We start from the raw sequence: 15635 nt of genomic DNA on the forward strand, positions 1-15635 counted from the left end.
TCTAATGATTCTGAATGGGACATTGGCCTGTCTGGAAAATTAACTGTTATTTTTTTCTCACTGATGAGTCTAAATTAGTTTTGTTTTCATTTTTGTTTAGTTATGGATTTTTTTTCTGCCTTAAATATTTTATTATCCGAGGGGCACTTGGGTGGCTCAGTCGGTTGGGCATCTGACTCTTAATTTTGGCTCAGGTCATGATCTCAAGGTTGTGGAATCAAACCCCTCCATCCCCCCTGCCCCAGGCTGGACTCTTTGCTCAGCAGGGAGTCTGCTTAGGATTATGTCTCTCCCTCTCCCCTTCCCCCTACTCTCTCTAAAATAAATAAATAAATCTTAAAAAAATAAATATTTTATTATTTGAGAAAAGAATGCTATGTATTTCCTGTAGCCTATCTCCCGGGGCTTCACATTTTTGGGGCTTTTGTTTATTTACTTCTCTTGAAAAGCTTTTTACTTTGTTTATTTATTTATTTATTTTTAAAGATTTTATTTATTTATTTATTCATGAGAGACAGAGACAGGCAGAGACACAGGCAGAGGGAGGAGTAGGCTCCATGCAGGGAGCCCAACGTGGGACTTGATCCCAGGTCTCCAGGATCAGGCCTTGGGCTGAAGGTGGCGCTAAACCGCTGAGCCACCTGGGCTGCCCAAACTTTTTACTTTAGAATGGTTTTATATTTCTAGAAAAATTACTGAACTAGTAAGAGAGTTCCCATATATACACATACATCATATCTACTTCCCCCTATTATTAGCATCTTAAATTAGTATGATAGGTTTGTCACAATTAATGAACCAATAATATATTATGGTTAACTAAAGTCCGTTTTATTCAGACATCTTAGTTTTTAATCTAATGTCTTTTTTCTGTTCCAAGATTCCATTAAGATACCACATTGCATTTAGTTGTCATGTTTCCTTAGATGCATCTTGGCTGTGATAGCTTCTCAAACTTTCTGTTTTCGATCATTTTTGACAGTTTTAGGTGCACTGCTCAGGCATTTTGTAGAATATCCCTCAAATGGGATTTGTTCTGTTTTCCTCATGTTTAGACTGTGGTTATGAGTCCTTGGGAGGAAGATCATAGATGTAAAATGCTGTTCTCATCACATCACATCAAGAGTGCATACTCTCAACATGACATCACTGCTCATCTTAACCTTGATCACTTGGCTGAGGCAAGGTTTTTGAGCTTTCTCCATTATAAAGTTCCTCTTTTATCCTTCCTTACATACTGTGCTCTTGGAAGGAAGTGACATAGATGCCCTACCCACACTTATGGGATGAAGGGTTATGCTTTATCTCCTTGAGGTGGGAGTATGTACATAAAATTTTTGGAATTCTTCTATATAGGAGATTTGTATCTACTTATTTATTTATTAGGTCAATCATTTATTATTTTTATTTTTTTATTTTTTATTTTTTAATCATTTATTTATATCAGTGTGGACACTTTAATATTTATTTCAGATTTTGGGTTGTAACTTAATATTACTTTATTTAGTTTTTCCAGTTGTTCTACCTTTGGCTCTGGGGAACACTTTTAGTTAGCTCCTTTGTCCATTTGACATACCCCCAATACTGTGTGTGTGTGTATGTGTGTGTGCGTGTATTTTGAGGACTTCCTTACTTTCTGACACTACAAGATGCTCCAGCCTCATTTTGTATATTTCCAGCCTTAATTCTAGAATCAGCCATTTCTTGAAGATGCCCTGCTTTTTTCCCTTTCATTGGAAAATGGTATCAGAAACTAGGATCTGGGTGCTAGGCATACTCATTGTTACTGCATGTCATTGCTTTTAGTCCTTCTCAGATGACAAAACAAGGAAATATATGTATGTTTTAGTCCTCAGATGACAAAACAAGGAAATATATGCATGTATACACATGTATGCATGTTCACATACAATAATTTCTATATGTATCCATCTGTATCTGCATGAGTTCATAATGATCTCTCCAACTCCATTATTATATAGATCATTCTAGCCTTCTCTCATGGCTTATCTGAAACTCCCATTCCAAAAGTGAGAAACCAGATACCCACTATCATTCCTTTAGATATTTGTTCAGTTCCAGTAGACATTTATAGTGGTTTCTTAATTGTTAACACATGCCCTCATGAGAAACAACTTTATTAGCTATAGAATTGTGCTTATGTACAGTTCCTTTAGCTGTTAGTCTTATATGCTCCACTCATTTGTAGTTACTTAAGTCAGCATCTTCTTCTTCCACTTCTTTCAATGAGAGTGTTTCACACGTTTGTAATTAAGAGTCTGTATTCCTTCCTGGATCACCTGGTCTCCTAATTTATTAAATAAATTAAATTTGCATTTAGTAAGATTTATTATTTGTGCTATAACCTTCTATGGGTTTTGACAAATGCACAGTGTCATTTATCTACCATCATTGTATCCTACGCTATAGTTTCACCAACCTAAAGATAATCCTCTCTGCTTCGGTCTTCAATCCTCTTCCTCCCACCAAAGCTCCTGGCAACCATTCATCTGCTTACCATCCTGTAGTTTTACCTTCTCCAGAATGTTACATAAATGGAATTATATAGTGTATAGCCCTTTCAAACTATCTTCTTTCACTATCAGTATGCATTTAAGGTTCTTCTGTGTCTTTGCATAAATTGATAGCTCATTCCTTTTGATTGATGAATATTGTTGTATTGTATATATTATATGGATATACTACAGTTTGTTTATCCATTTCCCTATTTTTTTAAAAGACTTTCTTTATTTATTCATGAGAGACGCAGAGAGAGAGAGAGAGGCAGAGACACAGGCAGAGGGAGAAGCAGGCTCCATGCAGGGAGCCTGATGTGGGACTCGATCCCGGGACTCTAGGATCATGCCTTGGGTGTGAAGGCAGGTGCTAAACCACTGAGTCACCCAGGGATCCATATCTATTTCCCTACTGAAGGACATTTTGGTTGCTTCCAGTTTTTGATGATGAATGAAGCTGTGATAAACATATGCCTGCAGGTTTTTGTGTGGACATATGTTCAAATTAATTGGGTAAATATATGAGTGCAATTTCTCAATTGTATGGTGACACTATGTTTAGCTTTTAAGGACCTGTGAAACTGTTTTCCAAGTAGCTATACCATTTTGTGTTTCCATTAGCAATGAATGGGCATTCTTGTTACCTACCATCTTCACCAATAATTGGTTTGCCATTTAACAATCCATTTGGTGGAAAGTTAGGCGCCTGCTTGTTGATTATGATCTCAGAGTTGTGAGATCAAGCCCCATGTCGGGCTCTGCACTGAACATAGAGCCTGCTTGGGATTCTCTCTCTCTTTCTCTCTCTGCCCTTTATTAAAAAATAAAAATCCATTTTAATAGATTGTGTAGTCATTAAATTAAATTTGGTTTAGTGACCATCCATATTTAATGGAAAAACACACACATCCCAAATATATGTTGATTATGATGGAATCATTTTGATTGTTAGAAGTTTCCCTTTTTATAATACTTTTTGTATCACCAAAACTTTCCATTTATCTCATTTTTTCTAAGGGTATAAAATGCAGAATAGTATATTGGTTACTTACTTTAATTTTGGAATTAAGTAAATAGAGTTTTAATCTGGACTCTGCCACTTGTCATTTTTGAGACTGTGGGTAAGTTATGAACTTGCCTTGCTTCAGTTTCCTTGTCTTTAAGACAGGGACAGAAATGGAACTCAGCTGGAAAGGTGATATGAATTCAATGAATGAATGGATGGAAAGCATGTAGCACAGGGCGCAGAACATGGCAAATATATGGTTATTATTGTTATTACTGTTTTGCTGCTATTGTTATTCTTGGTAATGTTAGTGCTACTACTGCTACTGAAGGCTCTCGTTATTTTTTAAAAACCGTACATTTTCAATCCTTCACTTTTGAGGTGCACCGATCATTTTCACCCAACCATGCCTCATAAAAATAGAATAAACACACTTCACATTCATTACATTTCTTGCAGCATGATTTTTTTTTCTACTCCAAAGAGCATGGTGGAATAGATATTTGCAAAGGTAACCTAAGTGTTACAACTCATTGGCTTCCTGTTATTTCTTGTATTACTAATAATTTCTTACATTTGCTCAGTGCTTTAGATTTTACATAGTGCTAGCTTCACAGATTTTATCTCATTTGCTTCTTGAAACAGTTTTCTGAGGTAGGCAGGGCATGCTTATTAACCCCCAATTTTGGTGAAGTGAGATAACTTGCATGACAGGTAAAGGCAGAGCAGGGTTTGAATCTAGGTTCTCTGCAAACTGATTCAGTGCTTTTCCCAGTAAACTAGAATAAATCAGAATGAATTGAAACAGAATGAATATCCAGATCAACACGCCTGGGATAGTCATTGGTTCCTATCAATTCTGGTGCATCTATATAGGTTCATGGGTGGCAGGGAGCTTTAAATACTCTCTGTTGCATTTTAGGGCTTTAAATCAGCAGTAACATCACCAACCCTCATGTCATCCTAGTGATCTCCTACATACAATCTAGTGTGTGCCTACTGACATCCCCCACCTGCTTCTAAAGCATTTCATTGCTCACGTTAAGAAGTCTAGTAGCCACATTTCTGCACTCTGTCTGGGATTTACACCAACCTTTCTTCCCCACTTCATATCTCAGGCACAGGGTTAAGTTCTTAGCAGCTTTGTTAGGACTGTGACTACATCCTCCTGCTTCTGTCTGTTGGGCCACAGGTGGACATTTGACCAACGAGATACCCTGATAAACAGACTTGAGGCCCAAAGACAAGTTAATAAATGCATGGGGCAGATATTATCTTCTACAGAAGCAGAAAAGCAGGGAGCTCTTTTGCAGCAAGAAAGGAAAGAAGTAGAAGCATAGCAAGGCAATGAGATGAAAAAGAGATACAAAAAGAGAGAAAGAATATGAGATCTAGCAGGATTCCATTCCTACCTTCCCATCTTGCCTCATTACTTTCCATGTATTTCTTGAGTCTCCTTGATTCTTTAAAATCAGTTTCCTGCCTCACCCCTTAAGCTAACTTAGGTTGGTTTCTGTTACTTTGAAAAAAACCAAAGTATTCTAATTTACAATGGGAGTGAAATTCTCCGGATGCGAAAACTTCCTAGTGAGCTGCAGCCAAAGCAGCTTTCAACAGCAGCATTAACTTTCAAGGGTAATGGGCCACCACTGAGTCAGTTTGTGGATTCTGCACAGCAGGGGGTACTCAAAAGTACTTAATACTATTTCCACCTCAATGTGAACAACTCTTCATGGAATCCCAGAATCTCAGCACACGGTGGTAATATCAAGTCAGTGATTTAATCCTTTACCCCAATCAGAATTCTGTCCTTCCAACTTTCCATCAGTTTTTGCTCTAAATCTTCCGTGGTTGGGAAGCAAAGCATAGAAAAAGAAAGGGTATGGATTTAGGAGTAACATAGGCTTTTGTTCAAATCCTGTTCTGGAACTTTCTAACCTTAAAATCTTCTGGCAAGTTATTTACTCTCTTTGATCCTGCCTTTCCTCATTTGGAAAACGGTTACTTTATGGAATTTTTTAAAAGAGGATTTTATGAAATGAAAGCATGCAAAATACCTGCTACAGTGCCTAATCCATAGTAGATACTCAATAAATATATCCACTGACAGCCTTTTCCAGGAACTCATTGATTATCTTCACAATGAATTAGAGATGCCTATAATGTGTCATCTATAGCTTTCCTATGTAAAATATATATGCCTGAATTTGAAAGTCTAAGATGAAATCCTTGATCTATAGCTTTCTTATAAATCTCATGATAAGGAAATCTGTGATAATTTCTACAGATTCTTTTAAAATGAAAGGTTGAACTGGTGGACATTTGAGATGACTTTACAATATGAGATACTGTAACTCTACTGTTTACACTCTAGGTGTGATTTTATTTATTTTAAATAAATCAATACTCTCCCCTCATTTTGTTGGTTGGTAAACAATAAGGACTTCTTCATTCCTTGTGGTCTCTTTCCTGCAGCAGGGAAATTACTACCTCCAAAAGTTTTGGAAATATATAATTGCCAAGCATCTCTGTTGAGTCAGACGAATCTGCTTCCAACCGAGTATTCCGTCCCAGCTCTTCCCTCCTTTGGTCAGTGGCACTGGTCCCAGAACAAGACCATGCATGAGAGGTTTCCCTCCTTTCTTGTCAGATTTGCACAGACATGTCCTTGTCATTTCTCCATTTCTTTTCCTTATCTAAGAATCTGTGTTAGCTGTTCAGCTGCTTTCCTTCCTACTTAAGTCCCCAAAGTTTGGAATTTTGTGAAGCAATAAAGGTGAACTCTATTGTAAAATAAGATTCTGGCCTGCACTGGAGCATTTGGAATGCATGAGTGTTTTAGAAACGTCCTTTTCTGCTCATAGTCCATTGATACTGCTTCAGGGACCTGGAGTTTTTGGGTAAATATTTTCCTGGCTTAGACTTTTCCTATACTCCGAGCTTCAGTCTCTTCTTCTTCCAGCTTGCCCCCAATCCCTGGGCTTCCATCCACTTATGCCTTAATGGATTGATTTACTTGTTGACGAGTTAACTGAGTTGCTACTACATACAAAACTCTCTATTAACTCTGATCTATATTTCACTGATAAAAAATATCCGAACCTTGCCCTCAAGGAACTCATGGTCTAATAGAGGTGATAAGATACACACACATGGAAACAAAACCCAAAACCCATGGATAAAATATTCAATAGCTTGGCTCAATATTTCTCAAACCACAAATTGCAGCCCATTAGCAAGTCATGGAATCAATTAGCAGGTCATGACCAGCATTTTTTTAAATGAAATAAATTGGGATAGAAAATATTGAAGGGAATCACATTAAAGATGTGTTGTTTTATGAAACTTTTATTTAAATTATAAGGAAAGAAAAATAAATTATAAGGAAAGTGTGTTTGTGTGTAGGTAAGGTGTAATATATGGCTTAAAAACACTGTGCTTCACACTCAAAAGTTTGAAGAACACTAGATTAGGAGAGGAATAGATAGAGAAATGCGTCTCTAACTTGTACATGTGAATCAGCTAGGAATCTTCATACAAAGATTCTGATTCAGTCGCATAGGGCAGGGGACTCAGGTGCCCTGTGGTGCTGCTGGTGCTGGTCCTTGTAAGGAGCTGGAGTGTTACAAAGAGAAACTCTATTTCAAGAACCTAAGGAAGTCCCCAAAGCCATTCATTTGAGACAGTAAGAGCCTCCAAAGGAATGAAAGGAAACAGGATTTCCCCTTCTCTTCCTGGTTTTTGGTTTAAGTTGATTGATAGAAATCCTAGTTGAGCCCATTCTTCCCCAAAGCCTGTGGCCATCCAGCTCCTGGATGCTGAATGTTGAAACCAAGGGACCAGGGAAACTTCAGACCATTTACTGTGAAAAGCTCCACTGCAGTCTCTGAGGATTGGCCCCCAATTTTCCATTATATCTCAGACACATGTGCCTTTCCATACAATGTCCCCTGCAATTAACAGCAGACTACTTCCTATAAAACAGGCTTAAAAGAACAGGGTTGGGAAGAGCTTCATTGATTTCAGCTTTACCTGCCACCACATTTCATTAGGCTCTCATCACTTGCATCCTGATAGCTGCCTTGACCTCCTAATGGTTTGCTATGCCTGCAGTTCCTTCCCTTTCTTTCCTCCCCCTGGCCTTCCCCTTTCCTCATCTCTTCCCCCTTCAAATCCATTTTGTACAGGGATGTATTGATCATCCTAAAAAGCAGCTTTCACTATTTTCTTTTGCTGCTTAAAACCCTTCAATGGATCCCCATCACCTAGGCAAGCTCTCTGCTCTTGCCAAACATGTTTGCTGCTCTTGTAACATGTCCTTCTTCATCTCTCATCGTGACCTCTCTCCCTTCCCTTGCATGATCTTGCTTTTCCAGATTTCTGGATCCTGCCCACTCCTTAGGATTTCACTTAAATCCCGTCTCTTTCATGAAGTCTTTTTTTTTTTTTGAAGCCCCAGAGGAAATAAATAAATGCCTCTCCTTTTGCTGATGCTCATCACAAAACTGCTGAGTATAATTTGTGTCCTGATGTGTGGCAGAGAAGGCACATGTTTGGCAGTAGAAGACCAGAGCTAACCAAAATGGATGTGCCTAACCAAATTGGATATGTGTGACCTTGGACAAGCCATTTGTCTTTTCTGAGCCTCAATGCTTCCTTTAAAATAATGAGAAGCTTGGAGACAGAGATCTCTAAGTGTCTGCACACATACTCAGTAATATGTACATTGTGCTAGTTTTTGTGTGTCCCCAGAGATGTTTCTGTTCTGTAACTTTTTTAAAATAAAAAAGTAAGGTTTCTTGTTAATACGAATTATTTATTACCCATCCTTTGAAGTGTCTGCTAATCTAAAAATTCTCATATGTATTTGTTTTGTCTTCCTCACTCCTATCAGGAAGGAGCCTCGTTTAATGGTTGGAGCCAGGAGGCCCAAGGAGGGCCCTAAGGGCGCGCAGAGCAGAGGACACAGCCTGCAGCCAGGGAGGGCCCTCTGGTCCAGGGCACCCCGGGCATCTCCTAGAGTGAGCGCTCAGTAATTATCTGTCCCTTGACTGGAGGTTGTCAGGCCCATCTTGCAAGACAACTCCTTTCTCCCTGGAAGGAGGAGCCCCTTAGAGTCTGTTGGTTAACGGGAAAAGTGCTTACTCTGGGAGGAAGGCGGGGCAAGCCGGAACGAGCTCTCGCCGGGAGCCCGCATATTCCCTCACTCGGTGTTTCCGAACCCCATCCTTCGCCTGGGAGAGGTGAGGGGCTTCCAGGGTACTTGGAACCTGTCCCTTTGGTGGAGACACGCATCCGCCTCCGGCCGCCGCTCCCGGCTGATCCTGCGGAGTGGAGCGCCCCCACCCCCCGCGACCCGGGTTTCGCTCAGGCTCCCTCCGTTCTGCAAAGGGAGGGGGAGCTAGGGGAGCCTTGCACGCCAGTCTTCCCGGAGCTGCAGACGAGGAGCCCTGCGCCCTGGGGAGCCTCCGGGCGGCTTCCCCTCCTCGGCCGCGCGGGCGTGCGGGCGCTCCCCGCCACCCCCACCCGCGGCTCGCCCTAGCTCCCTCCCTCCAGCCCGGCCGGCCGGAGCGCGCACACCGGGGCTCCGGCACGTGGGCGCGCGGGAGGCGGCGGCCGCTGCTGCCGCTGCCGCTGCCGGAGCCCAAGCCCGAGCCGGAGCCCGAGCCCGAGCCCGAGCCGGCGAGATCGCCCTCCATGCTGCGGGCTCTGCGGTCGCCTTCCGCTCAGCCTCTGGCCCGAGCCCAGCCCCGCGAGCCCTGCGAGCGAGTGAAACAGCGGAGGGGAGGAGGACTCGGACAGGAGGAGGGGCGCGGCGGGCTGGGGCGAGCCGGGCTCTGAGCGAGGGGTGCAGCCCGGCTCTCGCGCCAGCTCTCCGCTCCCGCCGCCGCTGCGGGTTCCAGGCAGCGCGATGCCGCTGGGCTCCTTCTAGGCGGCGGCCAGCGGAGGCTTCCCGCAGCCTCTCGGCCCGCGGCGGCCCCCATTCCGCCGGCGAGCCCCTTGCCTATCCCAGAGGATTCGCCGGGCCGCTCGAGCCGAAGCGAGCGCGAAGTCCGAAGTCCACCCCGGCGCCGCCAACTTCCCCGGGAGCCCCTCGCCCCACTGCAGCCTGCGCCAGCGCTGGGAGCGATGCGCCCCCAGCCGGGCGGCGCGCCCTCTGCCAACTCGCCGCCCATGGGATCGACTGCCCTCGGCTGCCCCGCTTGGAGCGCGTAGCCTTAGCCGCGTGGCCCGGGAGACGAGCGAGACGCCCAGGCGTTGCACGGATTCCACGCGCGCCAGTCTGCGGGGGTCCCCTCCGGGGGCGGCGTTCACGCCCAGGGGTGAGTAGCCCGTTCGCGGAGGCGAACCGTCCCCCCAGCTAGTTGCTTGCAGGGATGGCAGGGAGACACGAGAAAGTTGAGACCGACCCTTTGCACCTATCCTGGGATTTGGCAGCGAAACGCAACATGGGTTCCCCCGGTCCGATTGCCTTCGGGGTTTCCCCGATTGCCTTCACGTCTGAACCTAGGAAGGAGGCCCCTTCCGCTTCCATAGGACAAACGGGGCTCCCTAGAGCAGGCCGCTGACTCTCCCCCACCAGGGTGGCTTTGGGGGCTTTTCTGCCGCCCGCGCGTTAAGCAGACGCCCGGCTGAGCGCTTGGAGATCCACTGCCGCCTGGGCGCGCTCGGAGATCGTGGGCAGCCCGGGCCCCTCGGGGAGGCTGAGCGCGCTTCCTAAAACAGTAGTGACTGCCGGGATATGAAGCAAGTGTGTATGCGTGTGACTGGGAGCAGGGAAGGTAGCCATAGGAGGAGGCGCAAGTGAAATTTCTCTGTTGCTGATGGATTGGGTACCCTGGATGACCCGCTCCTCAGTGCGGGTTTGTGGGCGCAAGATCTAGGGTGGCCGGACAGAGTCCAACAGGTGGCCTGCACGGGCTCCCTGTGGCCAGGCACGCGGGAAGGGAACCGCAACTGAACCGCATCTAGGGGCGCATCTGAACATGGGTAAGGAAACGCGCTCTGCTCTCAGGCCCGGTTTGCGCTGAGTGTGTGAGGCATCCAAATGCCTCCTGTCGGAAAACAGCGGCCTCATTGTGTGCCTGACTGAGGTTTCAACTTGCAGGCAACTGAGGGGCCATTCAGCTGGGGCGACGTGGACTTGGCTGGTCCTCGGACGCGAGCCCCTGCCTTCTTCAGTCCCTGGTGGCGGGTATTCCAGCTCCCCGGGCTGGGCAGGGAGCCAAACGTCAGCGTTTTGCTCCTCTATACTCCCCTAGGGGGAGGGGGAGTTGCGGGAGCATTGCGATGAGCCTCGGCCTGAGCTGATTCTTCTTTACCTGGCTGGCTCCTGCACTTTCATCCTAAGACTCAGACGGAGGGCTCCAGGTGATTGGCGTGTATAGGTGGTGTGCGGGGAGGAGTGTGCGGGCAGGTCGAGCTCGAGAGCTGTGCGGAAAGAAACTAGAGAGAGACAAAGTTCTGCACCTGCCCACGGAGATTGGAACTGGGAGAGGCTGTGGTTCAGCTTTGAAAAAGTTTCATCTGAACTCTGCATCCTTTGGTGTTTTCGAGTGTGCAAAATACTCTGGGTCCTGATAGCGGTGGCCCTCCAAAGTAGCATCTTCCAGAGCCTGCTGTGTAACTTCTCTATCCCTCCGGTTGCCTAACTGTAGATCTGGAAAGTTATCTCTGCTCATGGCAGAGGCTCTGGTATGTCTAGGAACCGGAGATGGGCTGGGGTTGGCAGATGGAGGAGCAGCTTGGGGGAGGGGATGTTGGGGGGAGAGTCTACATGCAAAGCAGAGGCTCAGGTTTTACTTAGATTTTGTTAATGGGCTGATGAAGACTGATGGGCATTTTAAGATGCTGAAGCTTTCCCAGCAGCCCCTTGGCGCTGCCACTCCACTGCCAGCTCTTGGGGTATGGCTGTGTCAGGGAAATGAGGTGACAGACATTCCACAACGCAAAAGAACTCTCCACTGCCAGGCTTGGCCCCGTGGCTTCCCATCCAGGGGAAGGTCTGGGGACTAGACCCCTGTGGCCTTACTGTTTCTATTCCCTAACCCTGCTGCGTCTTCCCAGGCGGGATTCCATGTCCCTTACCATGAGGGATCCTCCTCACTGGGGGTCTCTGGCAGCAGGTCTCCAAGAACTTGTAACTAGAGGGAGCCTCTTGTAGAGGGCGCTGGCTGATTGAGCGTGGGCCTCGGGCTTCCTAGCCAGGAGTGTGCCCCCTAGGGGCTCCTTGTTGAGGGGACTCAGGAGCAGGCGTCAAGAGCAGGGATGGGCAGTGAGGCGGGCTGTTTGACAGTAGAGAGACACACAGAGGCGGAACACAGGGGAATCAGATACACACACACACACACACACACACACACACACACGGAGGCAAAAGGAGAAAGAGACGAAAAAGAGAAAGAAAGCTATAGGGTAGAGGGAGCAAAAATAGGAGAGAGGAGTGGAAAGAAGGAAGAAAGAGAAAATAAATCCGGAGAAAAGAGCATGAGAAGGAAAGTCTCAAAGGGACAGGAATGGGAACCAGGGTGGCGAAGTCAGGGGGCAAGAAAGAAAAGGGTGGGAGAACAGAGTGGGCCGAGGAAGAGGGGAGGCACTCGCTTCTTGTATCTAATTTTTACAAACCACTCCGATGGTCTAAGGAAGTTGACATAATCCACATCCTTAGGTAGCCCTTCACCAGTGTTTGTTTCTCTGGGGAGTCGTGAATTATGCAGAAATTGGACACTGGCTTGGAACCCAGCTGTACTGGAGATGACAAGAATATAAGAAGTTCAGATGCTTGGTATATGCACAGGTGCACGAGTTCATTCGCCTTCCCTGGCTTTATTTATTTATTTTTCTTTCCTGGGTAAACACAGGACTGGAGAATTGGGGAGAAGGTTGTTTCCTTAACTGTTTTAGCCAGTGATGCTCTAACCCCAGCTTGGAAGAATCTCCTGCCTAGCCTCTGAGAAAAACAAATTACAGGACCCACTCCCTTGGGAATCTGAGCCAGCAGGGACAAGAAGGTGCTTTAATGACCGCCCGGGCCCTCCTCCAGCAGGTCATCCTGGACCCACACTTTGCTAAACGTGGTGTAGAGTGGGCAATGCCCTTCTCTCATTTGTTCTATTTCCTCCTAAGAGGCGTAGCTTCATGCCTCTCTCCAGCAGCCCACCCTCTTGCCAAAAGTGCTCATTTCTTGTGATTTTCTCTTGCTATAAGGACAAGCCCAAGGATTGCTCAGCCAGGGTTACTTTCCATGAACCTCATTAATCACAGTAGCTCCAGGGGACAGCAGAAAGGGCTTCTGGTTGACCTTGTCAGGGCTATCCACAACTACCAGGTATTGAGCACTCAACAGGGCACCGTCCTGGGCACTCCTTAGACACTGCCTATTTAACACAAAAACTATTTTTATTTTTATTTTTATTTTTTTATTTTATTATTTTTTTTCAAAAACTATTTTTAAAAAATATTTATTTATTCATGAGAGGCATAGACAGAGGGAGAAGCAGGTTCCTCACAGGGAGCTGGATATGGGACTCCATCCCTGTACCTGGGATCATGCCCTAAGCCAAAGGCAGACGCTCAACTGCTGAGCCACACAAGCATCCCAACACAAAAACTATTTAATAATTAAAACTATTCCATGGGCCCTTTTTTTTTTTAATCACCGGTCTTTTATTTATTTTATTTTTTTAAATTTTTTATTTATTTATGATAGTCACACACAGAGAGAGAGAGAGGCAGAGACACAGGCAGAGGGAGAAGCAGGCTCCATGCACCGGGAGCCCGACGTGGGATTCGATCCCGGGTCTCCAGGATCGCGCCCTGGGCCAAAGGCAGGCGCCAAACCGCTGCGCCACCCAGGGATCCCTATCACCGGTCTTTTAGAGTTGAAGAAACAGAAGCTTCAAAATGATAGATCTATTAATTGTAATAATTAGAATACTTATTATAAATGTATTAATTATAATAATATAAATACATATTCTTGTTCCCAGAGAAATCATATTAGTTGTCCAGCAACTGGAGAGTAGCAGTGCTAAAGTCAGAACCTAGGTTTAGGGACTTGAGTCTAAGGTCCTACTTATGTACTGTAGTGGCTCCTAACCCCAACACTCTGTTAGAGAATGGTGGAGCCAAAGATCCTCGGAGAGCTTTCCTGACACTCTCTGTCTCTCTGTCTCTCTCTCTCTCACTTTATCAATGGAGGAAAAGGAGAAGTAGCAGAAAAAACAAAAAAGTGACTTGCCAGAGATCCTACACCCAGTAGGTGTCAGAACTGGGGCCAGCACCCTGATAGCTTGAATCTCAGTCCAGCCTTGTCCCCATCAGACCAGTGTGGTTGCATCTAGCTTATCACCAAGGTCACATGAGCATCTCAGTTGGAACACAAGTTCCTGGACCCCGCTAAAGGCTTCCCAAATCCAAACCTTGGGGCAAAGAGCCCATTTTTGTCTATGCCCCAAGTCTGCATCCGCACATTACGGTTCACCCTGGTCATAACTCCTGGATTCTGACACTGTGGGTCTCTTTCAGACAGCTTCAAGAGCACTCCAATCCCTCCTGCTTCCAATCAAAAAAACACACAAAAAGTAGTGTGCTCTATGTGTTCTGTAGCTCTTGCTAATGTGCCACAGGTAAAGAAACAAGCTGGTCAACCCAGAGGCAACTTTGAAAGCTTTTTGAGAGGTATAGCAATCACATTGATGTTTATGATACTTGGTTTTTTCCTGTGCCAAGTTGGAAGCCATTTAAAGAAACATCAAATGCTCCTTCAGTGCATCAGTGACGGTGTTTGTACTAATACTTGACACAAAATGACACCATGAGCCAGGCCAATGTGCTGCTATGTCAAAAGTGTCAAGTTCCATCTCCCAATTTAGTGGATCTAGCTGTGGTGTGAGAAAAACCCCTTGCCTCCTCTTCATTATTACACTTTTGACTCCCTCAGACTATGTCAGTGTCTCCTGCAGGGAAAAAGGAGCCATCACACACACTCTGTCTCTTTCTGGCCCACTTAAATTGTTTTCTCGGTGACCTCAACATCTTTTCCCTTCTATTTCATTGAAAAGTGGCCAAAGGTGCCAGACATCTTGTCCAGCAAACTGTTTTGTCATCTTTTCCCTTTTCAGTCCAGATTTATTTTCTGAATCTGATGCTTTTAACCCTGACCTCTTATTCAAGGATGGTAATTGAGCCTCAGGTAGCTTTGATAAGCGATTGTCCGATAACATGTGTTTTAAATAATGACAGCTATTCGAATAGCACACAAACCAAGGAATAATGCCATTTACAACATCTGCATCTTTAATATGCTGGGAATGTTTTGCCACTTCAGTGGTGAAAACCTACATTGCTGGCAGAGCTCGCAGTGGCGAAGTAGAAGGTAGAAAGAAACACTGTTAGTGCTTAAGACTAGGGCTTGGAATCTAGGGTCAAGGCCTACCTTCACCGTGCTAGCTGTTGTAGCCTGGGTCTGCTTGTTGAACTCCTCCAAGCTTCCGTGTCTTCACCTGGACGTCGGAGACACGAACAGGGTGCCCCTTCTGTGTATGCGGCCAGGACTTACCTTCGTCAGTGACTAAAGTGCTGAGCACAGCATTGGCATGTGGTAAGGACTCCTCTATTAGGTAGTATTTGTTACACATTTGTCCTGTGCCAGGCTTCATTTAACTGAGGATGACACTGACAACACAGAAGTTAAGCAACTTGCAGTGTCACCCAGATCCTAAGTAACAGCGGGAGACTTGAAAGCCACATCTGCCCTTTTAAACCCCCACAGACTCTTACTATTGCATTGATTTAACTCCCTGTTCTCTTCTTATACATTAAGAAACAGTGTTGGATATGCAACATATTCTGGTTTGGATTTTAATTAAACCCATTACATAGAACATTAAGGAGAGCAATTCTAGATGGGGATCTTTTGAATTTGGGAGGATAGTTTTTAGGTTGTTACATCACCTCCAAAAATATGGTTTTGCTTTTCCAGAAACTGGTAAGAGTCTCATGGATTGGTAAGAGTTCAACTGTGGGTACCTGGGTGGCTCAGTTGGGTAAGCATCTGCCTTTGGCTCAGGTCATGATCTCAGGGTACTGGGATTGAGCCCCACATCAGGCTC

General features: G+C 45.3%; 1 protein-coding gene across 1 annotated transcript in view; it reads left to right on the plus strand.

Annotated features, from left to right (window-relative positions):
• Window positions 1–9757: 9757 nt before the first annotated feature.
• Window positions 9758–15635, plus strand: part of SGCD (sarcoglycan delta) — a 910009-nt gene continuing 904131 nt past the window's right edge. The window contains exon 1 of the mRNA XM_041747418.1: window positions 9758–9845. The gene's annotated coding sequence lies outside the window, so the exon portion shown is untranslated. The remainder of the gene's footprint in view (window positions 9846–15635) is intronic.

Source organism: Vulpes lagopus, chromosome 3 (genome assembly GCF_018345385.1).
Source record: "Vulpes lagopus strain Blue_001 chromosome 3, ASM1834538v1, whole genome shotgun sequence".
NCBI lineage: Eukaryota > Metazoa > Chordata > Mammalia > Carnivora > Canidae > Vulpes > Vulpes lagopus.